This window comes from Zea mays, chromosome 1 (genome assembly GCF_902167145.1).
Source record: "Zea mays cultivar B73 chromosome 1, Zm-B73-REFERENCE-NAM-5.0, whole genome shotgun sequence".
In the NCBI taxonomy this organism is placed as follows: domain Eukaryota; kingdom Viridiplantae; phylum Streptophyta; class Magnoliopsida; order Poales; family Poaceae; genus Zea; species Zea mays.
The window spans coordinates 295,890,452-295,904,357 of record NC_050096.1 but is presented as its reverse complement, the minus strand read 5'-3'; the positions used below and the strand labels follow the sequence as shown (position 1 = coordinate 295,904,357).

Below are 13,906 nucleotides of genomic sequence, written 5' to 3'. Positions count from 1 at the left end.
GTTTGCTCTAGTCTATAAGTTTTACAGGTGCCAAAGGTTCACAATAAGCTAATAAAAAGACCAAGAAAGGGTTCAAACAAAGAGAGCAAAAGACAACCGAAAGGCACCCTGGTCTGGCGCACCGGACTGTCCGGTGTGCCACCGGACAGTGTCCGGTGCACCAGGGAACTCGACGCTAAACTCCTCACCTTCGGAAAAATGGGAGGCCGCTCCGCTATAATTCACCGGACTGTCCGGTGAGGCACCAGACAGTGTCCGGTGACACACCGGACTGTCCGGTGTGCCAGCGGAGCAACGACTACTTCGCACGCAACGGTCGACTGCAACGCATTTAATGCGCGCTTGCGCGCGCAGAGGACAGAGCACGCGCAGAAGGCGCACCGGACAGTCTACAAGACCTGTCCGGTGCACCACCGGACAGCTCAGAGGCCCCACCAGTCAGAGCTCCAACGGTCAGAACCCAACGGCCTGCTGACGTGGCTGGCGCACCGGACAGTGTCCGGTGGCGCACCGGACTGTCCGGTGCGCCATGCGACAGACAGCCTCCCAACGGCCACTTTTGGTGGTTGGGGCTATAAATACCCCAACCACCCCACCATTCATGGCATCCAAGTTTTCCAACTTCCTACACCTTACAAGAGCTATAGCATTCAATACAAGACACACCAAAGAGATCGAATCCTCTCCCAAGTCCTTAGTTCATTCCAAATCAAATAGTGACTAGAGAGAGAGTGACTTGTGTCAATTTGAGCTCTTGCACTTGGATTGCTTCTTTTTCTCATTCTTTCTTGTGATCAACTCAATTGTAACTGAGGCAAGAGACACCAAGTGTGTGGTGGTCCTTGCGAGGACTTTGTGTCCCGTTTGATTGAGAAGAGAAGCTCACTCGGTCTAAGTGACCATTTGAGAGAGGGAAAGGGTTGAAAGAGACCCGGTCTTTGTGACCACCTAAACGGGGAGTAGGTTTGCAAGAACCGAACCTCGGTAAAACAAATCCTTGTGTCTCACTCCTTATTTGCTTGCAATTTGTTTTTCGCCCCCTCTCTCGGACTCGTTTATATTTCTAACGCTAACCCGGCTTGTAGTTGTGCTTAAGTTTATGAATTTCAGATTCGCCCTATTCACCCCTCCCCTCTAGGCGACTTTCTGATAGTCGCCTAGAGGGGGGGTGAATAGGGCGAAACTGAAATTCTCAAAAATAATCACAACTACAAGCCGGGTTAGCGTTAGAAATATAATCGAGTCCGCGAAAGAGGGCGCAAAACAAATCGCAAGCGAATAATGAAGTGAGACACGCGGATTTGTTTTACCGAGGTTCGGTTCTCTCAAACCTACTCCCCGTTGAGGAGGCCACAAAGGCCGGGTCTCTTTCAACCCTTCCCTCTCTCAAACGGTCCCTTGGACCGAGTGAGCTTCTCTTCTCAAATCACTTGGGAATCAAACTTCCCGCAAGGGCCACCACACGATTGGTGCCTCTTGCCTCAATTACAAGTGAGTGTTTGATCACAAGAAAGAATGCGAAAGAAAAGAAGCGATCCAAGCGCAAGAGCTCAAATGAACACTAAAAATCACTCTCTCTAATCACTAATGCTTTGTGTGGAGTTGGGAGAGGATTTGATCTCTTTTGGTGTGCTTTGCAATGAATGCTAGCTCTTGTATAGTGGTTGGAAGCTGGAAAACTTGGATGCAATGAATGGTGGGGTGGTTGGGGTATTTATAGCCCCAACCACCAAATGTGGCCGTTGGGAGGCTGTCTGCTCGATGTCGCACCGGACAGTCCGGTGCACACCGGACAGTCCGGTGCCCCCGCCACGTCATCACTGCCGTTGGATTCTGACCGTTGGAGCTTCTGACTTGTGGGCCCGCCTGGATGTCCGGTGCACACCGGACATCTACTGTTCTTTGTCCGGTGCGCCAGTATGGGTGCGCCTGACATCTGCGCGCGCAGAGCGCGCATTAAATGCGCCGCAGAGAGCCGTTGGCGCCGAAATAGCCGTTGCTCCGTGGTTGCACCGGACAGTCCGGTGCACACCGGACAGTCCGGTGAATTTTAGCGAAGCAGCCGAAGTTAATTCCCGAGGCTGGCGAGTTCCAGAGGCTGCCCTTTCTTGAAGCACCGGACATGTCCGGTGTACACCGGACAGTCCGGTGAATTATAGCGGAGTGGCCTCTGAAAATTCCCGAAGGTGGCAAGTTTGAGTTGGAGTCATCTGGTGCACCGGACACTGTCCGGTGGTGCACCGGACACTGTCCGGTGGCACACCGGACAGTCCGGTGTGCCCGACCAGAGGTGCCTTCGGTTGGCCCTTTGCTCTTTTGTTGAATCCAACACTTGATCTTTTTATTGGCTGAGTGTGAACCTTTTACACCTGTATAATCTATACACTTGGGCAAACTAGTTAGTCCAATTATTTGTGTTGGGCAATTCAACCACCAAAATTAATTAGGGACTAGGTGTAAGCCTAATTCCCTTTCACTTTCAATTGGTATCGGAGCCCGGTGCTTCATTAGAGCTTAACCGCTCAAAGTGATGCCGGGAGATCACGCCAAGAAGATGGTGATCGGCGGGGAGAAGTCCGCTACAAGCCACGGGAAGGCTCCATCGAGGGAGTCCACCAACAACAACAAGGATGGATCCCCTTCACGCATTCGATCGCACAAGAGTGGCGAGAAGAAGAAGAAAATGAAGAAAGTGGTCTACTACGAGATCGATTCTTCCTCGCCCTCTACATCCGGATCCGACGCCGCGTCCGTCACTTCTAAGCGCCAAGAGCGCAAGAAGTATAGTAAGATCCCCCTACGCTATCCTTGCATTAATAAGCATACTCCATTACTTTCTGTCCCATTAGGCAAACCACCGATGTTTGACGGTGAGGATTATTCTAGGTGGAGTGATATGATGAGATATCACCTAACCTCACTCCACAAAAGTATATGGGATGTTGTTGAGTTTGGTGTACAGGTACCATCCGTAGGGGATGAAGATTATGATGAGGACGAGGTGGCCCAAATCGTGCACTTCAACTCCCAAGCCACCACTATACTCCTCACCTCTCTAAGTCGAGAGGAGTATAACAAGGTGCAAGGATTGAAGAGCGCCAAGGAGATTTGGGACGTGCTAACAACCGCGCACGAAGGAGACGAGGTGACCAAGATCACCAAGCGGGAGACGATCGAAGGGGAGCTCGGTCGCTTCCGGCTTCGCTAAGGGGAGGAGCCACAAGATATGTACAACCGGCTCAAGACCTTGGTGAACCAAGTGCTCAACCTCGGGAGTAAAAAATTGGATGACCATGAAATGGTCAAGGTTATTCTTAGATCACTCGTCTTTCTTAACCCTACGCAAGTTCAATTAATACATGGTGATCCTAGATATACACTAATGTCTCCCGAGGAAGTGATAGGAAAATTTGTGAGCTTTGAGTTGATGATCAAAGGCTCAAAGAAGATCATCGAGCAAGATGACCCCTCCACGCCCGAAGCACAACCGGTCGCATTCAAGGCGACGGAGGAGAAGAAGGAAGAGTCTACATCAAGTAGACTCCCCATCGACACATCCAAGCTCGACAACAAGGAAATGACGCTCATCATCAAGAGCTTCCGCCAAATCCTCAAGCAAAGGAGGGGGAAGGACTACAAATCCCGCTCCAAGAAAGTGTTCTACAAGTGTGGTAAGCCCGGTCACTTTATAGCAAAATGTCCTTTATCAAGTGACAGTGACAGGGGTAACGACAAGAAGGGCAAGAGGAGAGAAAAGAAGAGGTACCACAAGAAGAGGGGTGGTGATGCCCATGTATGCCGTGAGTGGGACTCCGACGAGAGCTCCACCGACTCCTCCTCCGACGAGGACGCCGCCAACATCGCCGTCACCAAGGGACTCCTCTTCCCCAACGTCGGCCACAAGTGCCTCATGGCAAAAGACGGCAAAAGGAAGAAGGTAAAATTAAAATCCTCCACTAAATATGAAACCTCTAGTGATGAGGATAACTCCTGTGATGAGGAGGATAATTTGCGCACCCTTTTTGCCAACCTAAACATGCAACAAAAGGAAAAATTAAATGAATTAATTAGTGCTATTCATGAGAAGGATGAACTCTTGGACTCTCAAGAGGACTTCCTAATCAAAGAAAATAAGAAGCATGTTAAGGTTAAAAATGCTTACGCTCTAGAAGTAGAAAAATGTGAAAAACTATCTAGCGAGCTGAGCACTTGCCATGATACTATTGTCAATCTTAGAAATGAGAATGCTAAAATAATTGCTAAGGTTGATTCAAATGTTTGTGATGTTTCAATTCCCAATCTTAGAGATAATAATGTTAATTTACCTGCTAAGATTGAAGAATTGAATATCTCTCTTGCTAGCCTTAGAAATGATAATGAAAAATTAATTGCTAAGGCTAAAGACCTAGATGTTTGCAATGTTACAATTTCCAATCTTAGAAGTGAGAATGATATTTTACATGCTAAGATTGTTGAACTAAAATCTTGCAAACCCTCTACATCTACCGTTGAGCATGTTTCCATTTGCACTAGATGTAGAGACATTAATATTGATGCTATCCATGATCACCTAGATTTAATTAAGAAACAAAATGATCACATAGCTCAACTTAATGCCAAAATAAATGAGCATGACTTAGAAAATGAAAAATTTAAATTTGCTAGAAGTATGCTCTATAGTGGTGTCGGCGTTTCAAACCCGGGGGGTCCCTGGGCCGACGAGTAAATTGTCGCCGCGTGCCCCAGCCCAGATGGGTCGGCGCGAGACGGAGCGCGAAGGGGGGAAGAAGCCAGAGGGAGACAGGCGTAAAAGGGGAAACCCGTGACCTTCGTGTTTGTCCCGCGCCCAGGTCGGGTGCGCTTGCAGTAGGGGGTTACAAGCGTCCACACGGGAGGGAGCGAGAGGCTTACGCGAGCGCCGTCCCGTCCTTCCCCGCGCGGCCAACCCTCTGTAAGAGGGCCCTGGACCTTCCTTTTATAGGCGTAAGGAGAGGATCCAGGTGTACAATGGGGGTGTAGCAGTGTGCTAACGTGTCTAGCGGAGGAGAGCTAGTGCCCTAAGTACATGCCATCGTGGCAGCCGGAGAGGTTTTGGCACCCGGTTCGTGTGGTGTCGTGGCCGTCGGAGGAGCGCTGGAGCCTGGCGGAAGGACAACTGTTGGGGCTGTCGAGTCCTTGCTGACGTCTCCTTGCTTTCGTAAGGGGGCTGAGAGCCGCCATCGTCATAGAGCATGCGGGGCGCCATCATTACTTGTTTACCGGGGCGAGCTAGATGGGACGCCGGTCTTGTTCCCCGTAGCCTGAGTTAGCTTGGGGTAGGGTAATGATGGTGCCTCCTGTGACATGGTCGGTCCGAGCCCTGGGTTGGGCGAGGTGGAGGCTCCTCCGAGGTCGAGGTCGAGTCTGTCTTCCGAGGCCGAGGTCGAGTCCGAGCCCCTGGGTTGGGCGAGGCGGAGACCGTCGGCTGAGGCCAGGGCTGAGTCTGAGCCCTGGGGTCGGGCGATGCGGAGTTCATCATCTTCCGGGGCTGAGCCCGAGTCCGAGCCCTGGGGTCGGGCGAAGCGGAGTTCGTTGTCTTCTGGGGCCGAGCCCGAGTCCGAGCCCTGGGGTCGGGCGATGCGGAGTTCGTCGTCTTCTGGGGCTGAGCCCGAGTCCGAGCCCTGGGGTCGGGCGATGCGGAGTTCGTCATCTTCCAGGGCTGAGCCCGAGTCCGAGCCCTAGGGTCGGGCGAAGCGGAGTTCGTCGTCTTCCGGGGCTGAGCCCGAGTCCGAGCCGTGGGGTCGGGCGATGCGGAGTTCGTCGTCTTCCGGGGCTGAGCCCGAGTCCGAGCCCTGGGGTCGGGCGAAGCGGAGTTCGTCGTCTTCCGGGGCCGAGCCCGAGTCTGAGCCCTGGGGTCGGGCGAAGCGGAGTTCGTCGTCTTCCGGGGCTGAGCCCGAGTCTGAGCCCTTCGGGCGATGCAGAGTTTCCTATGGCGCCAGAGGCCGGACTTGGCTGTTGTCAGCCTCACTCTGTCGAGTGGCACAGCAGTCGGAGCGGCGCAGGCGGCGCTGTCCTCTTGTCAGGCCGGTCAGTGGAGCGGCGAAGTGACTGCGGTCACTTCGGCTCTGTCGACTGAAGGGCGCGCGTCAGGATTAGGAGTCAGGCCACCTTTGCATTAAATGCTCCTGCGATACGGTCGGTCGGCGTGGCGACTTGGCCAAGGTTGCTTCTTGGCGAAGACTGGGCCTCGGGCGAGCCGAAGGTGTGTCCGCTGCTGGAGGGGGTCCTCGGGCGAGACGTAAATCCTCCGGGGTCGGCTGCCCTTGCCCGAGGCTGGGCTCGGGCGAGGCGAGATCGTGTCCCTTGAGTGGACCGATCCTTGACTTAATCGCACCCATCAGGCCTTTGCAGCTTTGTGCTGATGGGGGTTACCAGCTGAGATTAACAGTCTTGAGGGTACCCCTAATTATGGTCCCCGACAAGTGGGAGACGCCATGGCATCAAGGATGGCATTGGCTTCCAAAAGGGAGACAATGTCAAACTTAATGCCCCTCCTAAAAGATTGTCTAATTTTGTTAAGGGCAAAGCTCCCATGTCTCAGGATAACGAGGGTTACATTTTGTACCCTGTCGGTTATCCCGAGCACAAGATTAGGAGAATTCACTCTAGGAAGTCTCACTCTGGCCCTAATCATGCTTTTATGTATAAGGGTGAGACATCTAGCTCTAGGCAATCAACCCATGCTAAATTGCCTAAGAAGAAAACTCCTGTTGCATCAAATGATTCCAACATTTCATTTAAGACTTTTGATGCATCTTATGTTTTAACTAACAAATCCGGCAAGATAGTTGCCAAGTATGTTTGGGGCAAGCACAAGGGGTCAAAGACTTGTGTTTGGGTACCCAAAGTTCTTGTATCTAATGTCAAAGGACCCAAAACCGTTTGGGTACCTAAAATCAAGAACTAAAATTATTTTGTAGGTTTATGCATCCGGGGGCTCAAGCTGGATCATCGACAGTGGGTGCACAAACCATATGACAGGGGAGAAGAAGATGTTCTCCTCCTACGAGAAAAACCAAGATCCCCAACGAGCTATCACATTCGGGGATGGGAATCAAGGTTTGGTCAAAGGATTGGGTAAAATAGCTATATCACCTGACCATTCCATTTCCAATGTTTTTCTTGTAAATTCTCTAGATTACAACTTGCTTTCAGTTTCGCAATTATGTAAAATGGGTTACAACTGTCTTTTTACGGATATAGGTGTTACTGTCTTTAGAAGAAGTGATAATTCAATAGCATTTAAGGGAGTGTTAGAGGGTCAGCTATACTTGGTAGATTTTGATAGAGCTGAACTCGACACTTGCTTAATTGCTAAGACTAACATGAGCCGGCTCTGGCATCGCCGACTAGCACATGTTGGAATGAAGAATCTTCACAAGCTTCTAAAGGGAGAACACATTTTGGGACTAACAAATGTTCATTTTGAGAAAGATAGGATTTGTAGCGCATGTCAGGCAGGGAAGCAAGTTGGTGTTCATCATCCACACAAGAACATCATGACGACTGACAGGCCACTCGAGCTCCTACACATGGATCTGTTCGGCCCGATTGCTTACATAAGCATCGGCGGGAGTAAGTACTGTCTAGTTATTGTGGATAATTATTCTCGCTTCACTTGGGTGTTCTTTTTGCAGGAAAAATCTTATACCCAAGAGACCTTAAAGGGATTCTTGAGACGGGCTCAAAACGAGTTTGGCTTAAGGATCAAGAAAATTAGAAGCGACAACAGGACGGAGTTCAAGAACTCTCAAATTGAAGGCTTCCTTGAGGAGGAGGGCATCAAGCATGAGCTCTCTTCTCCCTACACGCCACAACAAAATGGTGTAGTAGAGAGGAAGAATCGAACTCTATTGGACATGGCAAGAACCATGCTTGATGAGTACAAGACTTCAGATCGGTTTTGGGCAGAGGCGGTCAACACCGCGTGCTACGCTATCAACCGGTTGTATCTACACCGAATCCTCAAGAAGACATCGTATGAACTCCTAACCGGTAAAAATCCCAATGTTTCATATTTTAGAGTCTTTGGTAGCAAATGTTTTATTCTTGTTAAAAGAGGTAGAAAATCCAAATTTTCTCCTAAAGCTGTAGAAGGCTTTTTACTAGGATATGATTCAAACACAAGGGCATATAGAGTCTTTAACAAGTCCTCTGGACAAGTTGAAGTTTCTTGTGACATTGTGTTTGATGAGACTAACGACTCTCAAGTAGAGCAAGTTGATCTTGATGAGATAGGTGATGAAGAGGCTCCGTGCGTCGCACTAAGGAACATGTCAATTGGGGATGTGTGTCCTAGAGAATCTGAAGAGCCACCAAATGCACAAGATCAACCATCTTCCTCTATGCAAGCATCTCCACCAACTCAAGATGAGGATGGGGCTCAAAATGATGAAGGAGAAGATCAAGAGGATGAGCCACCTCAAGAGGAGAGCAATGATCAAGGGGGAGATGCCCATGATCAAGATGAGGAAGATGAACAAGTTCCAAGGTAGCCACACCCAAGAGTCCACCAAGCAATCCAATGAGATCACCCCGTGAACACCATTCTCGGCGATATTCAAAAGGGGGTAACTACTCGATCTTGTGTTGCTCATTTTTGTGAACATTACTCTTTTGTTTCCTCTATTGAGCCACACATGATAGAGGAAGCACTTCAAGATTCGGATTGGGTGGTGGCGATGCAAGAGGAGCTCAACAACTTCACTAGGAATGAGGTATGGCATTTAGTTCCACATCCTAACCAAAATGTTGTAGGAACCAAGTGGGTCTTCCGCAACAAGCAAGATGAGCATGGTGTGGTGACAAGGAACAAAGCCCAACTTGTGGCCAAGGGATATTCACAAGTCGAAGGTTTGGATTTCGATGAAACCTATGCACCCGTAGCTAGGCTTGAGTCAATTCGCATTTTACTTGCCTATGCTACTTACCATGGCTTTAAGCTTTATCAAATGGACGTGAAAAGTGCCTTACTAAATGGACCAATCAAGGAGGAGGTCTATGTTGAGCAACCTCCCGGCTTTGAAGATAGTGAGTATCCTAATCACGTATATAAACTCTCTAAGGCACTTTATGGGCTCAAGCAAGCCCCAAGAGCATGGTATGAATGCCTAAGAGATTTCCTTATCACTAATAGCTTCAAAGTCGGAAAGGCCGATCCTACTTTATTTACTAAAACACTTGCAAATGATTTGTTTGTATGCCAAATTTATGTTGATGATATTATATTTGGGTATACTAACAAATCTACATGTGAGGAATTTAGTAGGATCATGACACAGAAATTCGAGATGTCTATGATGGGGGAGTTGAAGTACTTCTTGGGATTTCAAGTGAAGCAACTCCAAGAGGGCACCTTCATTAGCCAAACGAAGTACATTCAAGATATTCTCAACAAGTTTGGAATGAAGGATGCCAAGCCTATTGAAAGGGAATTAGGCTTACACCTATTTCCTAATTGATTTTGGTGGTTGAATTGCCCAACACAAATAATTGGACTAACTAGTTTGCTCTAGTCTATAAGTTATATAGGTGCCAAAGGTTCACAAAAAGCCAATAAAAAGACCAAGAAAAGGGTTCAACAAAAATAGCAAGGGATAACCGAAGTGTGCCCTGGTCTGGCGCACCGGACAGTGTCTGGTGCACCACGGGACAGTGTCCGATGCACCAGGAAACTCCAAGCTGAACTCAACACCTTCGGGAATTCTCAGTGGCGCTCCGCTATAATTCACCGGACTGTCCGGTGTACCACCGGACAGTGTCCGGTGCCCCAAGGGAGAGCGACTCTGAACTCGCCAGCTTCGGGAATCCGCTCCGCTATAATTCACCGGACCGTCCGGTGAGTCACCGGACAGTGTCCGGTGCACACCGGACTGTCCGGTGTGACAGCGGAGCAACGACTACTTCGCGCGCAACGGTCGACTGCAATGCATTAAATGTGCGCCTGCGCGCGCAGAGGAGCAGAGCACGCGCGGGTGGCACACCAGACAACCTACAGGGCATGTCCGGTGCACCACCGGACAGCCAGGCGGGCCCACAAGACAGAGCTCCAACGGTCGAACCCCAACGGTCTGCTGACGTGGCTGGCGCACCGGACAGTGTCCGGTGCGCCATGCGACAGCACACTTCCAACGACCACTTTGTGATGGTTGGGGCTACAAATACCCCAACCACCCCACATTCATTGGCATCCAAGTTTTCCACCTTCCAACTACTTACAAGAGCTCTAGCATTCAATTCTAGACACAACCAAATAGATCAAATCCTCTCCCAACTCCACAAAGCTCTAGTGATTAGAGAGAGAGATTTGTTGTGTTCTTTTGAGCTCTTGCGCTTGGATTGCTTCTTTCTCTCATTCTTTCTTGCGATCATCTCATTTGTAATCGAGGCAAGAGACACCAATTGTGTGGTGGTCCTTGCGGGAACTTTGTGTTCCGATTGATTGAGAAGAGAAGCTCACTTGGTCTAAGTGACCGTTTGAGAGAGGGAAAAGGGTTGAAAGAGACCCGGTCTTTGTGACCACCTCAACGGGGAGTAGGTTCGCAAGAACTGAAGCTCGGTAAAACAAATCATCGTGTCTCGCTCTTTATTCGCTCACGATTTGTTTTGCGCCCTCTCTCTCGGACTCGTTTCTATTTCTAACGCTAACCCGACTTGTAGTTGTGATTAAGTTTGTAAATTTCAGATTCGCCCTATTCACCCCCTTCTAGGCGACTTTCAATTGGTATCAGAGCCTGGTGCTTCATTAGAGCCTAACCGCTCGAAGTGATGTCGGGAGATCACGCCAAGAAGGAAATGGTGACCGACGAGAAGCCCGCTACAAGCCACGGGAAGGCTCCATCGGGAGAGTCCTACAACAAAGGGAAGGGGAAGGAAAAAGAATCCCCTTCACACAAGTCGCGTTGGAGCGGAGACAAGAAGAAGAAGATGAGGAAAGTGGTCTACTACGAGACCGACACCTCGTCGCCATCCACCTCCGGCTCCGACACGCCGTCCGTAACTTCTAAGCGCCATGAGTGCAAGAAGTTTAGTAAGATCCCCCTACGCTATCCTCGCATTCCTAAACATACGCCTTTACTTTCCATCCCATTAGGCAAACCACCAACCTTTGATGGTGAAGATTATGCTAGGTGGAGTGATTTGATGCGATATCACCTAACCTCACTCCACAAAAGTATATGGGATGTTATTGAGTTTGGTGTACAGGTACCATCCGTAGGGGATGAAGATTATGATGAGGATGAAGTGGCCCAAAACCAACACTTCAACTCCCAAGCCACAACTATACTCCTCGCCTCTCTAAGTCGAGAGGAGTATAACAAGGTGCAAGGGTTGAAAAGTGCTAAGGAGATATGGGACACACTAAAGACCGCGCACGAAGGAGACGAGGTGACCAAGATCACCAAGCGGGAGACGATCGAGGGGGAGCTCGGTCGCTTCCGTCTTCGCCAAGGGGAGGAGCCACAAGACATGTACAACCGGCTCAAAACCTTGGTGAACCAAGTGCACAACCTCGGGAGCAAAAAATGGGATGACCACGAAATGGTTAAGGTTATTCTAAGATCACTTGTTTTCCTTAACCCTACTCAAGTTCAATTAATTCGTGGCAATCCTAGATATACACTAATGACTCCCGAGGAAGTAATCGGGAATTTTGTGAGCTTTGAATTGATGATCAAAGGCTCAAAGAAGATCAACGAGCTTGATGGCCCCTCCACGTCCGAAGAACAACCGGTCGCATTCAAAGCGACGGAGGAAAAGAAGGAGGAGTCTACATCAAGTAGACAACCAATCGACGCCTCAAAACTCGATAATGAGGAGATGACGCTCATCATCAAGAGCTTCCGCCAAATCCTCAAACAAAGGAGGGGGAAAGATTACAAGCCCCGCTCCAAGAAAGTTTGCTACAAATGTGGTAAGCCCGGTCATTTCATTGCTAAATGTCCATTATCTAGTGATAGTGATAGGGGCGACGACAAGAAGGGGAGAAGAAAGGAGAAGAAGAGGTACTACAAGAAGAAGGGCGGCGATGCCCATGTTTGCCGGGAGTGGGACTCCGACGAGAGCTCCACCGACTCCTCCTCCGACGAGGACGCCGCCAACATCGCCGTCACCAAGGGACTTCTCTTCCCCAACGTCGGCCACAAATGCCTCATGGCAAAGGACGGCAAAAGGAGGAAGGTAAAATCAAGATCCTCCACCAAATATGAAACCTCTAGTGACGAGGATAATGCTAGTAATGAGGAGGATAACTTGCGCATTCTTTTTGCCAACCTAAACATGCAACAAAAAGAAAAATTAAATGAATTGATTAGTGCTATTCATGAGAAGGATGATCTCTTGGACACTCAAGAGGACTTCCTTATTAAAGAAAATAAGAAGCATGTTAAGGTTAAAAATGCTTACGCTCTAGAAGTAGAAAAATGTGAAAAACTATCTAGTGAGCTAAGCACTTGCCATGAGACTATTGACAACCTTAGAAATGAGAATGCTAGTTTAATTGCTAAGGTTGACTCAAATACTTGTGTTGTTTCAACTCCCAATCTTAGAAATGATAATGTTGATTTGCTTGCTAAGATTGAAGAATTGAACATTTCTCTTGCTAGCCATAGGATTGAAAATGAAAAATTCCTTGCTAAGGCTAAAGAATTAGATGTTTGCATTGCTTCCATTTCCGACCTTAGAAGTAAAAATGATATATTGCATGCTAAGGTTGTAGAATTAAAATCTTGCAAACCCTCTACATCTACCGTTGAACATACTTCCATTTGTACTAGATGTAGAGACATTAATGTTGATACTATCCATGATCACCTAGCTTTAATTAAGAAACAAAATGATCACATAGCTCAACTTAATGCTAAGATAAGTGAGCATGACTTAGAAAATGAGAAATTTAAATTTGCTAGAAGCATGCTCTATAGTGGGAGACGCCCTGGCATCAAGGATGGCATTGGCTTCCAAAAGGGAGACAATGTCAAACTTAATGCTTCTCCTAAAAGATTGTCTAATTTTGTTAAGGGCAAGGCTCCCATGCCTCAGGATAACGAGGGTTACATTTTGTACCCTGTCGGTTATCCCGAGAGCAAAATTAGGAGAATTCACTCTAGGAAGTCTCACTCTGGCCCTAATCATGCTTTTATGTATAAGGGTGAGACATCTAGTTCTAGGCAATCAACCCATGCAAAATTGCCTAAGAAGAAAACTCCTAGTGCATCAAATGATCATAATATTTTATTTAAAACCTTTGATGCATCTTATGTTTTAACTAACAAATCCAGCAAGGTAGTTGCCAAATATGTTGGGGGCAATCACAAGGGATCAAAGACTTGTGTTTGGGTACCCAAAGTTCTTGTGTCTAATGCCAAAGGACCCAAAACCATTTGGGTACCTAAAGTCAAGAACTAAAATTGTTTTGTAGGTTTATGCATCCGGGGGCTCAAGTTGGATCATCGATAGCGGGTGCACAAACCACATGACAGGGGAGAAGAAGATGTTCTCCTCCTATGAGAAAAACCAAGATCCCCAACGAGCTATCACATTCGGGGATGGAAACCAAGATTTGGTCAAAGGTTTGGGAAAAATTGCTATTTCACGTGACCATTCCATTTGCAATGTTTTTCTTGTAGATTCTTTAGACTACAATTTGCTTTCTGTTTCTCAATTATGTCAAATGGGCTACAACTGTCTATTTACTGATGTAGGTGTCACTGTCTTTAGAAGAAGTGAATGATTCAGTAGCATTTAAGGGAGTATTAGAGGGTCAGCTATACTTGGTAGATTTTGATAGAGCTGAACTCGACACTTGCTTAATTGCTAAGACTAACATGTGTTGGCTCTGGCACCACCGACTAGCCCATGTTGGGAT

The 13,906-nt window shown here is 48.2% G+C and overlaps 1 pseudogene; it reads right to left on the bottom strand.

Moving 5' to 3' along the window:
• LOC103645690 (phosphatidylinositol/phosphatidylcholine transfer protein SFH8-like) overlaps positions 1 to 13,906 on the bottom strand; it is a 52,360-nt pseudogene that overhangs the window by 2,725 nt on the left and 35,729 nt on the right.